The 19,829-nt window shown below is 41.2% G+C and overlaps 1 pseudogene; it reads right to left on the bottom strand.

Annotated features, from left to right (window-relative positions):
• Nucleotides 1-7,554: 7,554 nt before the first annotated feature.
• Nucleotides 7,555-10,049, bottom strand: LOC121289631 (annotated as a pseudogene).
• Between the last annotated feature and the right edge of the window lie 9,780 nt (nucleotides 10,050-19,829).

The raw sequence follows: 19,829 nt of genomic DNA, 5'->3' as shown, positions 1-19,829 counted from the left end.
AGAGTATAAGTATTGAATGTAAAAGCAAGTCTTGTGTTACGTGCTCCCTTGAGCTTAATCATATTTGATATCAGCCATGTAACATCATTTTTTTAATATGAACGAAAATTTCTGCAAAACTCGGCAGGTCTGGCAGCATCTGTGGCGAGTAAAACCGAGTTAACGTTTCGAGTTCGTAAAACTCCTCGAATAACAGTCATAAGCACTCGAAATGTCAACTCTGGTTCTCTTCCCACAAATGCAGCTAGACTTGCTGAATTGTTGCTTTTTTATTCCAGAATTTTTTTCTTGGCTTTTTTTATTTTGCTTCAGATTCGATGTCCCCACAATCGTTTGTTTTTGTTCACATATATTAAATTAACTTTGTTTTAGTTGAGAATTTAACGGATGAAGCACACTCACAACATTGGATAGAAGATTTCAAAAGAGTTTTATTGACATAATACAATATGTTCTTAATATTCTTAAGAAAATGTCTTCATAAATTAATACCGATGATCTTCCTGTTAAAGCGTAAGTCACCTGAAGACTTTTCTTGCAAGTAAGTCTTCCAGAAATACTAAACAAAAACAGAAACAAAAATACCTGGAAAAACTCAGAAGGTCTGGCAGAACTGTTGACGGGTCATGAGGACTCGAAATGTCAACTGTGATCTTCTCCGCCGATGCTTCCAGACTTGCTGAGTTTTTCCAGGTATTTCTGTTCCTGTTTTTGTTTTGGATTTCCAGCATCCACAGTTCTTTGCTTTTGTCTTCCAGAAATAATGCCTCTCTAGACTTCAACTCAATCTGTGACAGCTGCCTAGGAATCCTCCTTCCGGATATCTTCCGCTTGTGACTATCAAGGAAGCCCCTGGGAGCCTATGTTAATGTAGTCCTCATCCCGATTTGGGCTCGTGGAGAAATGTTTGATGGCCAATTTTATGACTGAATCAATCTGATTGAGTCAAAATAGCTTTTATTGTCATTTTAGTTATCTCACGCAGGAAACGGTGGAAATGGTTCACATCATTCTTCGTCCTGACTTTGCACAATTTTATATTCTTACAGATTCAACATATTTTTTTATGATCTCTGTTAAATAGGACTGTTTTGTCCAAGTTAATCAATCTTGGAAGGCTTCAGCGGTAGCTCAAATCAAATTACTTTCACATACACAGAATTTCATTGCTAATGTGTAACAACAAACAGACTGACAGAGTATCTAATAAAACAACTTTTTTTCTAATACAAAAATTGCATAAAGTTTGATGCTTAACTTGCAAGTTAAGAGGGACCTGCACATATTTGTCCTGTGTTTCTAAATCTATTTTACAAATTTAGTATTTGCAATTTACAGAACACAAAATGTCATATTGATCATAATCTTTGTCTAAAATTGAACCCTCAGTCTTGTTATTTTATGAACGGTTTTACTATATGAGTACAGCCTACACATTGTCTACCCGCGCTTCACTTAAACTGCTTATCCTGTCCATCCAGACATACTTGAAAGCGTAATAGTGTGTGTTAATGAGTCCAGGAATGTTTAGGGAGGTATGGTGCCAGTTAATAGGAATGGGTGTAAGCCCTGCTGCAGGGGGTACAGCATCAGTATGAGTGGGAAGAATTTCGTGAGCTGTTGGAGGGTCGTAGCATTAGTATCTAGAAGTGTATTCATATATTTGGGAGGGGTGCAGTGTAAGAGTGTTGGGATATGCCCTGGGACTGTTAGAGGTTAGGCGATCTGAGTGTAGGAATGAGCCCATGCACATGTGGAACGATAAGCTACCAGTCTGTGGGTAAGAGTGCAATAAATATTGGTGGGCAAGAGACCCAGTGTTTCGGAATATTTCCAGGAATAATTGGAACGTTAGATTGTTGAATAAAAAGATTTCCTGTTAAGATCTTTAGAACAATGGCACTTCACAACTTGATACCGGGGATCAATCGGTAGAATCATAAGAATCATGAGCCCTTATCTGTCTCTGGAATCTTCAAATATCCGTTCTCTGGAAATCCAGCCTCTGGAAATATTTTGCTCATTGATATCCAGTCCCTCCGTGACTGTTAATAACACTTAAATGACCATTTCATCATCTCGAGTTGAAGTTGTTGTAAATTCTTTACTGTTGAATCTTATGTCTGAATAATAACGACTGAGACCAAATTCGATGTGCCATTGCTTTCCATTATCTTTGGCGAAGATGCAACGGGGATGCTTCACAGTAGCTTTACATATAATTCTGGACAATTATTTATTCATATGATTTTAAGAGAAGCTACATTAGTGTCCAATATCTGTTTATAATTTCGATCTGTCTGAAGCTAATCAAGCTCGGGAGAGGTCGATGCGATCTCGTTTTATCACATCATGCAGTCATTTCACATATAACTCTTTCGAGTACAAACACGTTTCCATCTGTTCCTATTCAGATGAAGTTACATTGTTTCATAGTTTGCCATTGTGAGATTTGAACTCTTGATCTTGGGGTTACAAGCCCAGTACCATAACCACTTGGCTATTTAGGCCAAGCCCACATATAGGTGAGCTGATGACTAATAAATGACATTAAACACTTATATAGTTTCTAATATTACCCAATTGTCCTAATTATACCTGATTAATGATTGAGTCTGCATATCTAACTACATAGATGATCACATCTTATTAAGCAACTGTTTTTGACAGGCAACACCTTAACAGAATAATTCTGATGAATATAATTGGCAATTGCTTGAGGCAGAATATAAAATGGCATATTTAGAGAAATGATGGCCTAAAATATCTTCCTAGACCTTGCTATATTTCTACAGCGAATATTAAAAGAAAGCAGATACACAGATGTATATATGAATTAGGAGCATCAATAAGCAACTCGGCCATTCTAGTCTGCTCCACAATTCAATAATTGATCTGATTGCAACTTCAACTCCATATTCCTGTCTAATCCAGATAAGCTTTCAACGTCTAGATAACCAGGAACCTGTGTAGCTCTCACTTGAAAATGCTCTGGTCGCACGGCCTTTTCATCCATGAAGATTATAAAACACCTGACGGTTTAATAATAAAAAAACAATCTCCACATCTCTGTATTCAGGGAAATGCAATTTATTTTTAAACTGTAACTCGGAGTTCTAGATCTTCCCACAATAGAAAACATCCTCTCCACACCCAACTATCAATACCACTCAGGGTATTGACATTTTCAAGCAAGTTGCATCTTACTCTTCTAAACTCCAGTGGATGCAAGCATAACCTGCTCAAACTTCCCTCATTGAACAACAAGCCAATTCTGGGTATTAATTTAGAAAACCTTCTATGAAATGTTCCTAACGCTTTTAAATGCTTCCTTAAATATCAAGATCAATATTGTATACAACACTCGAGATGTGACCTCACCTGTCCCCTGTACAACTAAAACATAACCTTTCCAAAATTGTAATCAATTTTCCTCACAGAGAGCCATATAATTCCATGATCATTCCGATTTATTTATTGTACCTGTATTCTACTTTTTTTTTCTGATTCATGCACTTGGGCACCCAGATCCCTGTGAATATCACAGCACTGCTATGTTTCCAGATTTAGAGAATTAGCTTACTTTTTGAATTATTCCTGTCAAAAGGCCGGCTTCGCATTAGCCCAAATCACATCCCATTTGGTAGATCTTTGCCCAATCGCTTAAGCAAACTATAGAATGTAGCGACTCCTTATGATCTCTTAACAATGTACTTTCCGAACCATCTTGTCTCAGCAATAAATTTTGCCACCATACCTTCAGTCCCTATTTCCAAGTCATTTTTATAAATGTAAAATTTGAGGCCCCAGCATTGATCCCTGTGGCTCAGAATATGTTACATCCTCGCAACCATAAATGACCGGTTTATGCCAACCGTCTGCTTCTGAAAGCTAGCTAATCTTAAACCTATGCCAATAAACGGCCTACAAGGTGACAATCTGAGCTCCAGATTGCTTCATAGGCATGATTTTAATGATGCCAGTGCATTGTATGCGTTTTTGATTATCCATTTATTTTGTTAAGATGTGGCAATCGCTGACAAGGCCAGCATTTGATACTCACAAACTAATTGCTCTTGACCTGAATTGTTTGATATGCCATTTCAGAAGGAGGATGAAAGTTCACTGTACTTCTCTGGGATTGGAGTCACATGTAGGTAAGTCAACCGTGGAGAGATGGTTTCTTTCTCTAGAGGACAGTCGGAAACCAGGCGTTATTTTAGGACAAGTGATCTCCTAATGTTCATCACTCTTACGTTCGCTTTCTGATGCATTGAATTATTTGAAATTGCATGGCTGCCTAGGTGATATTTGAAACACTGTACCCAAATAGTTTGCTTGGGTCGCAAGACGACGAGTTAAATGGCTTTATCACTAGGCCAACATCTCCCCAGGGCTTCTTTTGGAGGTGCAGATATTCATTGCGTTGTTTCATGTTCGGGAATTAATAAATGTGCAGAGTATTTTCGTACAGTGAAGTCTTTTCAGCGTGGGAAGGAATCATGGAAAATTTTAAATGGTTAGTAGATCAAAGGCTAGGACTGATTCCAGAGGATGGGTGCAGGAAATGATGAAATAGTCAATTAACATTGTTCTGGAATTAGTCTAGGACCTTTGGGAGACTTAGAATATCAGTGTATGGGTATGCGTCTAGTATCTCGTGGAGCTGTGGAGTCTCGGAATTTGGGAATTTTTTTGGAGGGGGTAAATTGTCAACGTGTGTGAAATATTCCAGGAGTGTTTGGAGGAATACAGTGTCGAGGCTTAGAATGAATGGAGTGGCGATTGAAGGGGCAGAGTATCATTGTGTGAGAATGAGTTCAGGACCTGTCAGAGCATTAGATTGACAGTGTTTTGCATAGCTCCCGGACGTTGAATGGATCCTGAACAAAAGGGTAGAAATGAATTCAGCAACTTTGGAGCGTTATATTTTCAGAGGGTGGGAATGCGTCTAACATATATTTGAAATGTTGAGTTTGAATATATGGGAATTAATCCATGAAGTTTTCGATGGTAGATTGTCTCTGAAGGGGAATAACTCAATGAACTCTTGGAGGCTTTGACTATTAGTGTGTGGGGCTGGGGTCATGAATTTTGGAGAGGTACATTCTCACCATCTGGCAATTAAGCTGGACAGTTTTGACCGGGTAGTCTATCATTTACGAGATTCTGTCCAGGAACCTTTGGGGGAGGTGAGTGACAAAATGTGGAAATGTGTTCAGCAGCCCCTGTATGTATGCTGCCATGGGGAACTGATCATCTATGCGTAGCCTCCTGCTGTTGCCATGTGCAAAACAGTGTTGAAACTCGTCTAGTTATGCAACTATTGTCTAAAATGATTTGTGGAACGTAAAGCAGCTTCGTCAGCATTAATCACAGATGATTATTTTGATTTAGGTGAATTTAGTATAAATTTGAGACGGCAACGCAAATTCATTAACCTTCAAATTGTAATTGCTTTCTGTTTCTGACTTTGTTCCCCCACGGCAATTTCCAATTGGAAATGTTAACTGTAGGCTTCACTTTCTATGTTTTTGCACACTTGGCATTAGAGGTGTAAAACACCCATTTCCAAAAGACACTATCTCAGCCTCTGAAGCTAAAGGAATGTTCCATGTATCAGGCTATTTGCAGTTTGATTTTATAAAGAACATGCAATATAGTTAGCTCATGGTTCCTTGAAATGCTTCCCAGTAAGGTTCGCTTTTTCTTAGATGACAGCCCAATTTAGTATCTGTAGCTGTGCAGCTTTCAGTCACTCGTTCCTTCCTCAGTCTCCAGTGGCAGCCTCCAATCCCCTATGGCCGGTGATGTGTTACCCAGTGCGTATTGTGGTCTTTTCTGGTAATATCGGAGGAAAATTTGCAGAATTGGCATTGTTACATGTTGTTGAGCACGTTGGAAGGATCAGTCGGAAAATTTGATATTTTCGCTTCAACAGCCCACTTCTCAATAGTTCGCAAGGTGATTTCTTCCAACGCAGGTATCATCTCCATGACTAGAATAACAAAGCTCGGAGCATTTCTGAAAGCAAATATGTCTTCCAGCTTCCCGTGCAGTGACTCAATGTGTTCCCCAAGTCTCCGTTTGATTTCATGCAAAAATATCTCAACATCATTAGCACAATGTTTTACAATGTCTCTGATAGCTTTCACTTTGAGGTTTATTTCACCACGCACAATTTCGGCAGATAAACAACAACGGAGTGATTGGTTGCTTTTTAAGCTTCTGCAATCGTTCAGTACGTGTCCTTTTACAAAATCCTGCTCGAAGTCCTCGTTTTTTTCATATAATCACAGTAGTTACTGAAACTGTTTTCTATTTTCAGATGCAGCATAATTGCAGTCTTCTGCGTGATCTAAATTCGACTTTTTGCTCATTTCTGGTATGACCTGCAATGTCTGATCCCAATCGCTGTTCAAGATATTCTAACAAAGCAACCGTTAGGGTGGAATAACAGGACATTTCGGCACATAACTTACTCTGGTCCTTTTCAGAGAATAGGTTCTTAAACATAGCAAAACACTATCCTTTATCACTTTTTAACATGCTCTGTGAATTGTGCTTATCAGAGAATTGATCCTGCTTCTCCTGAATTCTTTGAACGGCAAAGCCACAGATACGTAATTTCACATCTGTGCTGAAAAATTCATTGACCTTGACTATCTCCCCATCGAGGTTCTTCACTTTTACATCCATTTTCCTTTGAAAATAATTGCAAAGGACTGCGTGGCAATCTTCATCTTTCTTCAATATTTCTTCTACATAATCCCTGCTCGGTGATATCAATCCCACCGTGATCTGCTTTGCACTCCCTACGTATTCGGTTTCCACCCATTCTTCCATATCCTCTTCTCCCTCATTTCCTTAATTTTTATTCCAGTCTTTCATTTCACTCTCCCCTGCATGCACCGCATCTGCCAAACTTACCAAGGAGTGTGTTTTGTTTGCATTAATGTGCTCCTCAGGAAACTTCCATTCCATTCTGCTCAGACCCCGAAGGGTTTTCTCGGTTGCGAGTTTCTTTGTGAGTATGCTTCCATGTGTCCGTACAATTTCCCGCAAGGTCCATTAGATGTGTCTGTTGATATTCATTTCAGGGCGCTTGTATTCTACTGACGTCATTGTTTCGTTGCAAACCTCTCCAAAAGTTTCAGTGAGTTCACTGTCACTTTGTGCTGCTGGTTGTAGCAAATTAAGCAAAAATTGATCAACTTGCTCCTGTATTTTATTCACGTAATCACATAAAATATGGTTCAATTTATTATTCTGTTTTTATTCAATCGTTGCTTCCTCACACTTCCTCTTTGCGTCTGTTTCAAGTTCTACACACACATACTCAAAACCCGCCGCCATTTCTGCCTTAAATTTTTCAAACAGATGCGCTTGCTCAAAGTCTGGCTTGAAATGTTCATCCTTTTCCTCTTACATTTTTTTTCAGCGACACTTCACGCCAGCAGTCCAAGTTTCTCGCAGTTTTTCAGGGTCTCCGTCGCAGTTTTTATTTCGAATCTGCACTTTCTGAAGCTAGGAGTATACATCACTCCGGAGTTTTCATTCAAAATCTGAATCCTTCACCGAGAGTTGGTTGTAGGCATTTGCAACTAGACTGTTCCTGAAACTAAAAATGAAATTCTCATGTTTCACTGCATTCCATGTGTTTTTCATGCACCCGATTATCTCGGTGATGGTGGAAGTTCTCTCGCTGAGAAAATGTTGCAAAACCGTTTGTGTCAGTTGTGCCACTTTCTGGCTATATCCAATATTAGCTGCCGCCATCTGTGGTGTCCCACATACAGCCATGGAATTGTCTGTCTCGGCGTTATTTTTTAACACATCAGAAAACTTTGAAAAATTGCTCTCTTCTTTCTCATTTTTAGCTGTGATCCCCGTCCCCTGGTCCAGCTCCTGTTGCATAAGCGTCTGAATGAGGACATTCTTCTGAAGTGCAGATACGTCTCCGATGTTTTTGTGAATAAGTCGGCAATTGATTTTGTTTTTACTTTTTTCCCGACTATTCTCATTCGAATAAATGCATGAACAACAATTTGTAACACCTCCTTCATTTCTAAAATGTTGACACATTTATCAATGTTGAATAGCTTAATCCAGACACCAGTGTGGCCAGTGCATTGTCGTATTGATATGTTCCACCAAGATAGGACATTCCTTGTGCATGCAAACCCTCAGTATCTAGGATCAGGTTAAAATCGCAGCCACTTCCCTGTAACTCTTTTCAATTTTAATGATCTGGATGCAGATACCGCATTTGTGTCGTCCGCACCCTACTGCAAACTGCAAGCCAAACATTTTGTTCAGAAGAGCGTCTTGCCTGTACTCTGCAATCTGATAGAGCTAAAATATGGCAAAATTCAACCTTTCAGTCAGTTTCCTCCAACGGACTGGTGACCAACTGCACTGGAATGTTGGAAACATCCCCATCCATCAGCTCCAGTGGAAAGCCTTCCAACAACAGATCAGCTGTAATCGAAGGAAATTGTAATAGTTTCGGAGGGACAGTCGTAGATGTCATAAACACTTCATACACGAGTCCCATTTGCCAGAGGAAATCACAGGAAATATCCCAGACCCAGGAAACTATTGATATATTCCTTATTCAGTTCAGGAAGTTCTCACTGAAGTTTTGGACTTTGAAATTCTTTCACAAAATCTCGATTTACGGTATTGCATCTCTTATGTTGATGCTGGAGTGCTGTGCTTCTCATGGAGTACAGATCCTGCTTCAAATAATTAAAGTGTTTTATTTTGTTCCTTGGAGTCTGCAGCAATTCGATATTTTTAATCATTGCATCTGGAAATCCTCTTTTGACCTGTTCGTCACAGTGACCTCGTCTCCCCTTATACAGTTCGTTAACATTATCTTCCACACTTGGCCCCATGGAGTGTCTGAGTCGATACACTTCTTTCTCGATATCTGGGATCTTTCCCCAGATATCTGCCTGGAAATATAACCATTTATCTCTTCCGGTTTTAATATTTTCAATCGGAATAGAATGGATAATTTCTTTTGACTTCTCCTTAATTTCGTAGCACTGAAATCATCTTCATCTATCAAAAACGTAACCTCTGCAGCCGAGACGGCCATCTCTTGAAAGCTCGGTACTTCATTTTAAAATTATCTACCATTTTATAGGATATCAACTAATTTTAATCGAAGAACCTCCAATGCTTTATTTTTCGGTATATTGGTAAAATACGATCCTTTGCTCTCAAATTGGACTTCACTAATGCAATTAAACTGATTTAATTGAATAAAACTGTTGGTTCGATCTGTTCAGGTTTGGGAATTGCTATTAAAAACAGATTCCTTGGATTTTTGGCATAGAATGACAGAAAATGTTGAAATAGTTTGTTTAAACAATCAATGAAAACGAAGAGTCGCAGCAAATTTCGCCGGAGACTGGAAATGTTCAGGGAACTCCTCGCCATTGCCCTTGAGATTTACTATGGGCAAGCCCTCAGGAATGATGTAGGCTTTCTGACTGCCATAAGGCCGGTTCTAAAAAATTTATATCAGCTCGTCTGAAACCTGTCTCACAATATCTCCAGATGTTATACCTGAATGGACAAAATACTGCAGTTGCTGCTTGGAGTTGCGGAAAATGTACTTTAACATTTTTGATTTGGAAACAGGGCAGTGACCAAGTCCAGCGAAAGCGACCGTTGGAATGCTTGAAGTTGCCATGGATTCCTCAAAAAATCCTTCAGTGTCTTCCAATGACTGAGGTCGGCGCCTTCTCAGAATGGAATGCAAGGGCCACAAAAAGCAAGGTGGATCCCTCTTTAAGACTGGGTAATATTAATGATACGGCAAACTGACACATGGAATATTTCAGAACAAGCTTCTGCTGCAGGAAGGTATCTGCGCAAGCGAACACAGCGAAAATGATGTCCAACGGGGTGAATGGCATTGCTTCGATATTTGGACTTTGAGAGAAAAAGTAACCTTCATCTTCTGCCAAAATATTTGTTTTTGAATCCGCGTTCAATCGGTGGATTTTTCTGGCCGAAGAATCTGCCCCCACCATCAACCTCAGAAAAAACTAGAAAAATGCAGTTTGGTATTTTATATTCTGGCCCCTCCAAATTAATCATTAGTGCTGTATTGAGGGAGAGATTGTTGAAATAGAATCCCTGCAATCCCACGGTTTCCGGAACGCCTTTGAAGACAGCACAGCCTGTTTCGGCATCTGGCAGTTCCCCAGTGGGGCCTGCCAATCTGTTAGCATTTGGATAGTGAGCAGATCAAGTCATTTTTCTGCGAATTGATTATTCTATGTTTCTGAAACATACATTAAGACTTTCCTTTTATAGCGTCGCTCTAGACCTAAGGATTCCTTAAAGCTTAGAGAACACAATTGTCAACATTTTCCAGCTTTCAAGGTCAAAGTTTACATTTATATTTCGCTTCGACCTTTAACCCTCTCAAGTTGTCAGCATGACATGACAACCAATTTGTGTAGACTGGCCACGATTTTACTTAATTCATTCTGTTTATTTCCTGCACATAAATCAGCATCATGATAGTAATGTTCAAAATACGAACTAATTACATTGTAAAAAAAAGCAAAATTCTGAAATGTATACTTCTCACAGTAACAGGATTAGATTTATACACACATGTCTTTTACTTCTTCTCTACATTTTATTTTTGTTGAAGTCCACTCCGAAAATAAAAGTAAAACAACATTTAATCCTGGAAATCTGAAATGAAGAACAGAAGATGTTGAAATACTCAGCATGTCTGACAGAGTGTGAAAAGAGAAAGAAATGTTTTTTAATGTTGGTCTTGACTGTTCTGCAAAGCTGCAGAAAAGCTTTAATTCCTTAATATCTGAAAGGAAGAAAACAACTGAATTTTTCCCCAAATAGATGTTTCGACAGAGGATGAAAATAAATTGTGGATCAAGAAAATTTTGAGCTAGGGTGAGCCAATGCTGCTGGAGACTGAGGGAGCAGAATTAATATTGTTCTCCTTGGATCAAGTAGTGGCTTAAATGAGGATTTCAAGATGTTGACATGTTTTGACAGAGGAAAGTAATAAACACGATTCCTCTGCCGAGTGAACCAATGGCCACATGTTGGAGATTTCAAATAATTGCGAAAGTATCTGAATTCGCAAAGCAGATAACCTGGGATATTTATTTGTAAACGTGGCGTAATCTGGATACAGAAATAAGTGTTCAAGGGAGTTGGAAATATACTAAGTATGAACATCAGTTGTCTTGACAAAAAAATTGACAAATTTGGACGTCAGAAATATTATTTCATCAAACACACAACAAAGAAAGTTAGGGCCGAATGGCCTTCATCTACGCTGTATGAATTATTTTTCGTAGATACTCCTCGTTTATAAATTTCCCTGCAGAGAGGGGATAAATTGCAAATTGCGCACAGCTGACTTCCCGAACCTCACATTAGGAAGACCTTTGGATTCCATTTATAGACACAAAGCACTTCATTAAGCTTACAATTTTTAGGTTTTTATTTTTGTGTATTACCAAACTGTCACGTTTTCTACAATTTTATAGTTATTTTTTTACTGATGTTTCCATGTATTTCTGTGGGTACCAATGTTTTTTACCAAAGGTGATTTTGAATTCCCTCATTTCCTTTTTTTTCTAGAATGACATACTTTGGTGAAATTTTGCAATGGAGTGCAATGCAGTTTGTTCGGTTTTACAGCGATAGTAGTTGCCTGGGGTAGCGGTTTCTTGTCCAGAGAAACTCGGCAAGAAGACAATGTTTATTTTTTCCCACATAACACCTTATGTTTTATCCATTTAATTACCTAGTGGATAAGTTAATCAACCCGTCTTCGACGTTCACATACGTGCTGAGTTGTTGTTGCGGATTGAGATTCCCCAGAATTAATTCTTTCATGCAAATCAAACACTAGATCAAATACGATTTCTTCCGTTCGGTTTTCATAGAAAATGCCCAGGTTATTTAAAACACAACTTTTATTACTTCCCTATTCATTTCTTTGAGGTTCTGTGCTACTTAATTTTTTCAAAAGAATATTTCTCCCTGAAAAATGAAAAGATCCGCAAAAACCGTGGGAGGCGCTGGCTTGTGGCTGCAAAAATGGAGAAGGTGTATTCGCGAAGACAACGAACGGAACAAGCGGCTGCGTTGGGAACTAGCAGAGGCGAAGCCAAGACGCCAGACAGAGCAACCCTCCAAACGCCTCAACTGCCAAAGCTACAAGCGCCAGTTTTCGGCATGTGGAAGAGTCCGTCGGTTATACAGATGTTTCGACTAGCCATATCAGAACTAATCAAGTTGAAATGTGAGTAAATATTACTCCCTTCCGAAGGGCTTGTCAAGAAAGAGATGGAGAATAGAATGCAAACTCCAGTCTAAACTTATGTTAATTTAGCAAATGAATCAGCAATTCCGCCGATATCAACTGCATCACTGAGGGTAGACCAGCCATTTGAAATCTAGATGACGAGAACTGTATCGCTGGGAGTTGAAATTCTTTAAAAAAAGAAACAAAAACAATGTCCTTACCTAATCTGGGGTTGCAGCTCCTGATGACATGATCAGGTAATGAGTATCTTCAGCAAACGTGATGGACCATAATACTGAGCGTCTCACATAACTTCGCCTCCTATCGATATTACCACCAATCGAGTGTACGCGAAACTGTGACAAGCCTGTTGCTGGGAAGATCCTTTCTGTGCTTTTCATTTTTTCCCAGCACCTTCCAAAAATATTTGGGGACAAAGGAAATAAAAATCACATGTAGTTGGATTAGTTGCTTCACGCCTCCGTCTGCTTGAATATGACACCACATTTGTTGGGAGAAAAACATGGTTCTTGTAAGCATGTGCACATTTAGGGGGTTCCGTGTGTGTGAGTTAGTGAGAGCGTCTCCGCTGGTTTGAATTCATTCTTAAACTGAAGAGCTTCTCAACTCCTCTTCCTACAACCTAAAGGTCTGGCACTGGGGAACTGTATGGGTCCGATGCATGCCTGTATTTTTTAGGATACATGGAACATCCGTAATGCCAGTAAAACTCTTGCCCTCTCCCTCATCTTTTTTTTTACTGTTACATTGATGGCTTTACTAGTGACGACTCCTGCTCTCGCCATGTAATAAAAAAATCAAAATGGCCTTGTTTCCAATTTTAATATTTCTCTCACCTTCATGTGGTTCAACTCAGACACCCCCTTCCGTTTTCAGCTTTTCTTTCTCTATTTCTTGAAATTAGCTATCAACCAATATTCACAGCGTATCTCTGTACTGCCAAAGCGAAGTCGATGATATGAACTCAAACCCCACCTCCTGTATGGATTGTCGATCATTCTACCAACCTCCATTTGTCCGTCCCACCTAATGAGGTATGCAACCTTCCACACCATGGCTTCCAAAATTGCATCATTTCACTGATCTTATCCAATGAGTAACGTGAACATCGGATCTCAGCCGCTCCCCTCTCTCCAGAGCCATGATAGTTTTAAACTTTCCCTTGTATTCTACCCCACCAGTCCCCCTATCAACTATTCATTTTGCACTTTTTGTTTTCGTCACTTTCGTGCTTTCAGAATCCCGACACATTGCTGTCTCCTTTAAGCCCTGGTCCCTTCCTGAGATACGCCTAATAGCCACCCCTTCGCCAGCTCTCTTTTTCGTGCAATTTCAGGAGATGCAACACATGTCCTTTCAACTCATCTAATCTCAACATACAAGGGCCCAAGCAATTATCCCAAGTAAAACAACTCTTTACCTGTTATAGACGTAAATGATACGAAAAAGGTGACATGCAATAGCACTGGAAAAGAATCATATGGCCTCGAAATATTCAGTCTGTTTCCCTCTCCACTAATGCTGCCAGACTTGCTAAGCTTTTTCCAGCATTTTCTGTTTTTTTTACATCTTACATTTATTGTGGCGATTTACTTGTGTTTCTATGAATTTGACATATGGTAATTAATGTTCACGATGTGGACTCTTTGTTTCGGAGACCAAAGGCAGACTGTGCAAGCGATTTATAGCACATCCCTTTTAAATCCGCAAGAAGGACCCAAAACTTTCCGTTCCATGTAATGTTCAATGCCCATCGTTCACCCACTCTGACCTTTGTGTCCATGGCCTTGTAAAACGAAGCTCAAAGCAGGAAAGAGGAAGCACACCTCATATTTCGCCTCGGCCACCTACAGACTCCTGGATACATACCCTGCCTCCTTCTTTTGCTATAATTTCTTTTTTCACAGGGGGAAGAATTTTCAACTGAAATAGAAACAAAAAAATGTGGATGTCGGATATCTGAAATGTAAACAGAAATTATTGGAAAAGTTCAGCCGGTCTGAGTTATTGTCTGGAGAGAGAAACAGAGATGACGCATCGAGTCCAATGTGACACCAGTTTGCAAGTAAAGGAATATTGCACTCGGAACTTAATTCTGTTTCTCTCTCGACGAATGCTGCCATACCTGTTGAGTCTCCAGCTATCGGTTCCTCTTTTGTTGCGGCTTCAACTCACATCGTTACTTATGCATCCCTTCATGGTGCATGCATTTACTTTTACACATTTGGAATGAAAATGTGTTTCTGCGCCAGACACACAGGCGCTCACTGTGGCACTTTCAATTGATATTTTAATTCTTCTGGCCTGAACTCCATAAGTTAACATTCCTTCCAGCTTTTCTGATAGCAATTTCCCGCACACGCCCAACAACACCACAAGCAAGACCGCCAGCTCCCGCCCCGCCTCTTCTCTAATGTGTTTTGAGAGAATGAGAGAGAGTGAGAGAAAGCGATGGAGGGAGGTAGAGAGAGAGAGATAGAGGCCCGGCTTTTTGTGGAGGGGTTCGGTGGGGGGTGGTGGAGGGGGGGGGGGGGGGGGGGGGGGGTGTGGGGTTGGGGGGGGGGCGGCGGCGGGGGGAGTGGTGCAGAGAGAGAGGGAGGCGGGGGCGTGTTACAGATAGAGATAGATCGAAACAGAGGGAGAGAGAGAGATGAAGCAAGTGTTAGTATGTGCGTGCTTGCACGTGTGATAGCGAATGTGAGTAAGAATTGGCTTTTGTGTGGGCATGAAAGACTGTGTGTGTGTGTGTGTACGTCGGTGTGTGTGTTTGTGTGTATGAATGTGTATGTGTGTGTGTGTGTGTGTGTGTCTGCGTACTCATGTGTTTATGCACTTTCTTGCTTGTTTGTGACTTATGAGCAAGCTGTCCGCCTTTCTGAGTATGCATGAGAATCTGCCTGCGTTTGTATATAACACTGGGAGAGTGCGTGAGATAGGGTGAAAATGTCACTGAGTCTGTATTTTGTGTGTGTGTGTCTGTGCGGGCGTGTGTATGTATGCCTGTCTGTGTGTGTGTGTGTGATTGTATGTGTACGTGTGTTTGTGTGTGTTAGTGTCTTTGGTTGCCTGTGTCTGAATATAAAACTGTGCTTCTTGTGTGCAAGAGAAAATTTGAATGTGTGTCTGTGCGCGTGCGCGTGTGTGTGCATGCATGTGCGATTTTGCTCATGAGTTACCTTTTGCTTGAGTGTGTGTGTAAATTTGGATGTCGTGTGTATACGTGTGTACGAGTGCAAGCGTGTGTTTGTGTATTTGTGTGTGCGTGTGTGATTCAGTACGAATGTGTTAAATAAGGTGTGTGTGTATGTGTGTGTGAGACCGAGGGAGAAAGAGAGCCTGCGTTTGAGTGTGGGTGTGTAAGGTAGTGTGTGTGTTTGTGTGTGTAATTGAGTCTGTGTTTGTGTGTGTATGTAAGGTTGTGAGATTGTGGGTGTATTTGCACGTCTGTATCTGTGTGTGACTAATGGGTATGCTGTGCGCTTTTCTGAGTATGTATGTTGGTCAGTCTATGATTAAGTGCTGAGGTATAATAATGGGAGTGTGAGTGCGATGATGAAAATATCTCGGTCTTTTTTTCTGTGTGCATGTGTGTGTGTATGTGTGCCTGTGTCTTTTTGCAGGAGTCTTTGTGCATGATTAATGGAAAAGTTGTGTGCTCTCCTGAGTACATATATGAGTCAGTATATGTTGAAGTGTTATAGTGGGAGCATGTGAGAGAGGGTGCAAATACCTCTGTACCTGTTTCCTGTGTGCCTATCTGTGTATGATTGTGTGTGTGTCTGTGTGTGTATTTATGCACGGATTTTTGTTTATGACCAATTGGTCAGTTGTGTGCGTTTGTTCGTTACTTTGTGTTTGAGTTGAATCATGTAAGTCTGTGGGTTTTTTTCTGCCTTTGCATGTTATTCTGTGTGTGTTTGCATGTTTATGTACTTGCGCACAACTGTGTTTGAATGATTTCAGTGATTTTATGAAGTAACCATTTTGTTGTTGCGGTTATCTTTGTTCTTAACTGTGCCAATTTAAACATAATTCATCATCTGAATAGGAAGAAGCATACATCCGTGGCAGGTGAGAACTGTACACTGAGACAGGAGGATACACGGACAGATGGCACAGAATGAATGTTGAGCTTTGCAGCTAATGAGAGCAAGCTTCTGTTCACTACCTAATGTGTCAGGGAGCTCCACCTCAGTTTTCCTCTGTCAGCATGGATCTGTCAGAAAACGTTGTTTCTGTCCGAAGTGTTTTGTTTCTATGAGACTTCATTCCAAGATTTCCCTCGGAAGCTGTTTTTCCATATCGGACATGAGAATTAACGTCACCAGCGATATCTGTGTTACAGGCCTGTCCGTAGTGGAGGAGAATAAAAAGACCAGTCCGATGTTTCCAAGTCTGCACCCTGGTATGGGTAATTCCTTTACATAGTTCCACTAATTGTCAATATTGCTTTAAAATTTTTGGAGTTTATCATTTTTTTTTCTTGCACAGGCAATAAAATATTTTTTTTGGAAAGTCAGCTACTAATACAACCCAGGAAATCTGGCCACCAGAGATAAATATTAATAGCCTACAAATAATTGTTGTTATAACAGCAGAGAACTTTTTTCCGCCTTTAAAGCTTTTTTGGTTTGATGGATAAAAATTGGGCTAAACACCGGGGAAAATTTCCATCTGCCCTTCATTCAGTAGTAGTCATGGGATCATGGCAGACCAGATGAGAGTAGATTGGAACCGTTATTTTCCTACCATGCACAAGATTACAAAACCTACCTATGCACAAAACAACCCCGCAACATTATAATTTGATAAATACGCACCCACAATAAGCTAAAACAAAAACAGAATTACCTGGAAAAACTCAGCAGGTCTGGCAGCATCGGCGGAGAAGAAAAGAGTTGACGTTTCGAGTCCTCATGACCCTTCGACAGAACTTGAGTTCGAGTCCAGGAAAGAGCTGAAATATAAGCTGGTTTAAGGTGTGTGTGTGGGGGGCGGAGAGATAGAGAGACAGAGAGGTGGAGGGGGTTGGTGTGGTTGTAGCGACAAACAAGCAGTGATAGAAGCAGATCATCAAAAGATGTCAACAACAATAGTACAATAGAACACATAGGTGTTAAAGTTAAAGTTGGTGATATTATCTAAACGAATGTGCTAATTAAGAATGGATGGTAGGGCACTCAAGGTATAGCTCTAGTGGGTTTTTTTTTATTTTATATAATGGAAATAGGTGGGAAAAGGAAAATCTTTATAATTTATTGGGAAAAAAAGAAGGGGGAAACAGAAAGGGGGTGGGGATGGGGGAGGGGACTCACGACCTAAAGTTGTTGAATTCAATATTCAGTCCGGAAGGCTGTAAAGTCCCTAGTCGGAAGATGAGGTGTTGTTCCTCCAGTTTGCGTTGGGCTTCACTGGAACAATGCAGCAAGCCAAGGACAGACATGTGGGCAAGAGAGCAGGGTGGAGTGTTAAAATGGCAAGCGACAGGGAGGTTTGGGTCATTCTTGCGGACAGACCGCAGGTGTTCTGCAAAGCGGTCGCCCAGTTTACGTTTGGTCTCTCCAATGTAGAGGAGACCACATTGGGAGCAACGAATGCAGTAGACTAAGTTGGGGGAAATGCAAGTGAAATGCTGCTTCACTTGAAAGGAGTGTTTGGGTCCTTGGACAGTGAGGAGAGAGGAAGTGAAGGGGCAGGTGTTGCATCTTTTGCGTGGGCAAGGGGTTGTGCCATAGGAGGGGGTTGAGGAGTAGGGGGTGATGGAGGAGTGGACCAGGGTGTCCCGGAGGGAGCGATCCCTACGGAATGCCGATAAGGGGGGTGAAGGGAAGATGTGTTTGGTAGTGGCATCATGCTGGAGTTGGCGGAAATGGCGGAGGATGATCCTTTGAATGCGGAGGCTGGTGGGGTGATAAGTGAGGACAAGGGGGACCCTATCATGTTTCTGGGAGGGAGGAGAAGGAGTGAGGGCGGATGCGCGGGAGATGGGCCGGACACGGTTGAGGGCCCTGTCAACGACCGTGGGTGGAAAACCTCGGTTAAGGAAGAAGGAGGACATGTCAGAGGAACTGTTTTTGAATGTAGCATCATCGGAACAGATGCGACGGAGGCGAAGGAACTGAGAGAATGGGATGGAGTCCTTACAGGAAGTGGGGTGTGAGGAGCTGTAGTCGAGATAGCTGTGGGTGTCAGTGGGTTTGTAATGGAAGCTATTCGGGCAAGTGTCCAGAATCTTGATCCAAAACCAGAAGCTTTAAGTGGTGCGTCAACGATTGAGAGAAAGGGGCGGGGGTGATTGTGAGTAGCAATGGAAGGAGAAAGACAGGCTGGCATGGAAAGGAGAGGGACTATATTAATAAGAGTGCAGCATTGGAGTGATTGCAAATCTCAGTTAATCCTGGGAGATGCTAAAATGTAGAGGGGCATTACAGACTGAAAGATACGCAGCGATATGGGGGCTGATTGGCTGGATGTTCGCACAGTGAGAGAAAAAAGGATTGTACCATATTGAGGAGGGCAATCAGATAGGGAGAGTGTAGAAATGAATTATTTCGGAGATGAAAAGGGGAACAGAGGTTGGGGGGGGGGGGAGGGGGTGGGGTGGGGGGAGTTGCAGAGCGGGACGCCTGAAAGGACCAGCGGACACCACATACGTGGCTATGAAAATTGGGCCTACATGAGTTTACAGAGACATTGAAGTTTGGAGAGGCCGGGCATCTTTACAGGAACACGAGGGTTGCCAAGACCTGGAGGTGGTAACATTGTTAGGAAGGCTGGTAGGGGCTACATATATAGGGCGCGTTGTCCCTGCTGCAGGACCTCGAGGAGTGGAGAGGATTATGTGAGCAGCAGGAGGAAAAAAATTGCGAGTATTTATGGGGGCTGGGGCAGGTGACAGAGGCACAGGAGTTGTAGGGGCTGTAGGAGTTTACAAAGATAAGGAGATTTGTATGTTCGAGAGAAGATGATAATGATATGGAGGCTTTCAGCGCTGGAGAGGTTTAACGAGATACAAGTAGATCTGTATTTGCTGAATGAGGCCTCGGAGATTAGGAGCTTTACTGGAGAGTTCGTTCTCTCCCCGATGATCATGTGGCACAGTTGCTACTCGATAAATTTTCAACACTCGCTGTTAGACTATACAATTTTGGCGTCACGTTGAATGGTGATTGCAGCAACTTCCTGCCTTTGCATCCCAGTATCGGGAAATATTGGATATTTGTGAAGAATGAGCTCGGAACGTTCCTATGGTATCAGTGTGACCTCACGTGTGACGAATTTGGACAGATTTCAGCTATATAGACAATAAACCTGTTCAATTCCGCGGCTAGGACACAAATAAACTAAACATAAATCAAATTTCTATATTATGCATGTATTCAGGACGTTTAAGGAAGGAGCAAATAAAATACGTACTTGTTCGTATATTTGTACATGTTCCCTGTTCGGAATTATCTGGAGAAGCGCGTCCAATTATGATCAGCACACTTCA

This window comes from Carcharodon carcharias, chromosome 17 (genome assembly GCF_017639515.1).
Source record: "Carcharodon carcharias isolate sCarCar2 chromosome 17, sCarCar2.pri, whole genome shotgun sequence".
Classification (NCBI taxonomy): domain Eukaryota; kingdom Metazoa; phylum Chordata; class Chondrichthyes; order Lamniformes; family Lamnidae; genus Carcharodon; species Carcharodon carcharias.
This window is presented reverse-complemented; position numbering and strand designations above follow the sequence as displayed.